Below are 4,007 nucleotides of genomic sequence, written 5' to 3'. Positions count from 1 at the left end.
TGAAATGTTGAAAGCATTATCCCCTTTACACTGGGGCTAAGACAAGGATATTCGTTATCAGTTCTTTTCAACACTACTACAGGTCCTAGCCAGTACAGAAATATAAGAAGAAATTCTTTTAAAAGGTGTAAGCATTAGAGAGGAAGAAAACTTCTACTATTTGTACATATGAGTATACAAAAATTCAAACGGATATCTAGATACATTATTAGAGCTAATAAAAATTTAGCATGGTTGCTGGATCCAAAAATCAACACATAGCAACAATATATCTATAATCAGAAACAACCAGTTAGAATAGAAAGTGTAATTTAAAAAAACTTACCACAGTATTAAGAAATATAAAACTCATAGGAAGAAAACTAATATAAGACGTGAAGGCCTTTATGGAGGAAAATTATTAAAGTTTATTGAGATATTAAAAGAAGACCAAATAAATGGAGAGATATACAATGTTTTTGGCTAGGAAGACTCATTATTGAAAAGATATCAATTTTCTCCAAGTTGATCAATGGATTCAATACAATTACAAAAAGTAATACACACACTAGAAGAAGATATATGCAACGCGTTTACATGACAAAGGATTGGTATCCAGAATATATAAAGAAATATGAATCAATGAAAAAAAGACACACACGCCTAATAGAAAAATGGACAGAAGACATGAATAGTTATTTCACAGAAGAGGAACACTTTTATATATGGAAAAAAACCCCACTCAATTTCATTAGTAATCAGAGAAATGCAAATTAAATCCACAGTAAGACACCATATAATAGCCATCCATTTGGCAAATATTAGACAGTCAAGACCAAGTGGGTTGCTAAGATGTGAAGCAATGACACTCAACCATTGCCAGTGGGAGTGTAAACTAGTACAAACGTTTTAGGAAACAGTTCGGCATGACCAAGTAAAACCTGCTTCTAAGAGGAGAGGTTCTCAAATTTTTGGTCTTTGAACCTCTTTACATCCTTAAAAATTACTGAGAACTTCAAATGGCTGTTGTTCATGCAGGTTATATTTACCATCATTTGCCACATTAGAAATTAAAATAGACATTTTCAAAACACAAAAATATACAAGTATAAACGTGATTAGCTGTCAGAATGATGATGTCATCATATACTTGGAAACTATTTAAATTCATGAAAAATGAGAGTGAAAAGGACAAATAATGTCTTAGTATCGTTATGAAAATAGTTTTGTCCTCACAGACCCCTTGAAAGGGCCTCAGGGACCCTCAGAGGTCCCTGGACCACACTTTGAAAACCACTACCCTAGAGCAACTCTTGCACATGTGCACCAGGAGACATGTACAAAAATTCACTCATTCCTCCACACATCTACCCTGTGCCAGGCATTTTTCTAGACACTGTGAATGTCTAAACAGACAACGTCAGACGGGACAGACAAAATCCCTGCCCGCATGGAGCTTACATTATAATTGGCAGAATGTTCATAGCAGCATTGTTCACAATAGCCAAAAAGTGAAAATGATCCAAATCTCTGTGAGCAGAATGGATAAATTGTGGTATAGTCATGTGACGGAATACTATACAGTAGTGAAAACAAATGAAATACAGTTACATGCATAAACATGAATGGGAATCTCAGAAACAATTGTCAGAAAAAAGTCACCGAGGAATACATATTAGCATACCACTTACATAACAGTTTGAAAATAGGTAAGTCTAAACAACACATAGGGATACATATATAGATGGTAGAACCATAAATAAAAACATGAAAATTATTAGCCAAAATTCCAAAATAATGTTTTACCTTGCGTGTGGAGGAAAGACAAATGGGGGATTCTAGGCATCTGAGAATGTTCTAGTTCTTAAGCTGACGGTTGAGTGTATGTGTGTTCATCTTATTTATTTCAAAACAAATATTTTAAAAGACATAAGGTTAATGCAATACAAAATATCATTGACAAAGAGAGGGAGCATCTCCCAATATTTCAGCCACTGCTATGCATTGCATATCACCTAATTATTGAAACTGGTGGGGAAAAGGAATGAGTGTGGGCTGTCCTTCACAGAGGTGAACTAGGTTCCCATAGGGTCGGTATCCAATGAGATTTTATTGTAAGCTCTACCCAGTAGGCTAGGAGTCACTGGCATGATTCTGGTTAATTGGTTACTTTGTTCATTGGGTATTATTTGTATAAAGCTGATGGATGATGCAGATTCCCGCCCCTACCCGCCCCCCTTCAAAAAAAAAAAAAAACTGATAAAGACTTCACCTCCTTACTGAATTCTGTTGACTTTCAAAAGTACAAATTCCCTTTGGCACATTCTTCTAATAATGCATTTATGTGTTAAGTAATCCAAAAATACAGAAAGTGCATGGTGGCTATTGACTGTTACTCCACATTGATCAATAACAGGTGCCAGGCTGGTCACGCAAATGTCATAACAGTTTTGCAATCGTGTCTTTGCCAAGGTCATCACTGGTAATACTATTTTGCAGATTAAATAAAACAGTTAAGGTGCAATTTCTCCTGATTCAGGGTATTAGCTATACATTTTGGTATACGGTTTAAAAAAATAGATCTTGAAACATTTGCTGTATCTCCTGTACCCAAACAGGGCAAGCTAAAGTTATCTTGAGTTAGGGAGGTGGGACAAGAGGTAGACTAGGCCCAGCAGTAAATGGCTGGCAACCTATTCCCAGGAAACAGGGAAATAAAAAGTAGATTCTCCAGATCCAATCTCCCCAATTTTGTCTAATACAAGGGTGTCAACTCATCAGAAAGTTCTAGACATTGCAATAGGTATTTAAAAAACCTCAGGTAGCCAAGACCCAAAATCGTACCCATATGTAAGCTGGAATGGACAATGCCACCAGGGGGTGCTAAACTGCAACAGCTAGGATGATTGGTTGGGCCTTCAGCACTGCCCACTCTCTTACACGCTAGGCTGCCATAAATGGCACACGCATATCTTTGTTATATCAAATGGTAGTTATCATACCTGTAGGTTTTTCCTCTCTCTTTAATAAGAAACAGAGAAATAAGGAGGGAACCTTTCTCAAGTTCTTAGGAAACTTTCACTCTATCTCCCCAGACAGGAGAAGGAATAGATAATCCTCTTAGTCAAAGCTGGACATCTGTTGGACCATGATTTACTAGTGAAAAGAGTTATTCTGTGTTCAAAAACAAACGCCAGCTGCTACCTTTTATTTTTAACTTGTATGTGCTCAGACATAAAGGGTTCTCTTTATACTTTCCTCATTCTCATGCTGAGAAATGATATATCCTTTAGCTGCTTGCCTCTGGGTGGTAAGGAGACCAGGAAAGGGGAGTGGGTAGGACAGGGGACCATTTCCTTCTCTGTTACAGCCTTCATATCTGCTTTACAACCAATTCATCCTTGTTGCACTTTTATCTTGAGAGGTTCTATGTAAACACCCTGACATCTGAGTACTCTGCAAAGACTTTTGGTTGAACTAGCAAATCGAATCAGGAAATAGAATGCTTCTATTGCCTCCACACCCATTACCTCCTAGCCTTCCCTCTATCCAAGGCCAAAGGCTTCATAACCCTGTATTCCCAAGACTTTTGAACTTGAGGTACTAGCAGGAGTAGTAGTCAGATTGTAAATTTGATGAACTTCAGTACCAGGCCTTTGCCCAATTCAAGTTATCCAAGATATCAAATACACACAACAAAAGAAATTTAGACTCAGCTTCAGATGGTCTTGCTGAGATTAATAGTTCCATGAATGGAAATTTTCCTGATTTTAGCTCTGCAGAGGACAGGAAAGAAGCAAATGGATACTAATTACTAATAAGATACAGAAATCTGTTTTGAACAAGGACTAGTATCCTTGGATTATATAACCTTTTCTTTCTTCATTCGGTTTATAGAATTTGTTTCTTCCTAGAATGTTGTAGTTCATGTTTTTCTAGGCGTGATTTTTAAAAAGAGTCTTTTCCTAAGTTACAGGAATATATAAGTGTAGGGATTCCCCACTGTAACTGGGAATCTTGGAAGGAAG

The sequence above is a fragment of the Pteropus vampyrus genome, unplaced genomic scaffold, assembly GCF_000151845.1.
Source record: "Pteropus vampyrus isolate Shadow unplaced genomic scaffold, Pvam_2.0 Scaffold16, whole genome shotgun sequence".
NCBI lineage: Eukaryota > Metazoa > Chordata > Mammalia > Chiroptera > Pteropodidae > Pteropus > Pteropus vampyrus.
This window is presented reverse-complemented; position numbering follows the sequence as displayed.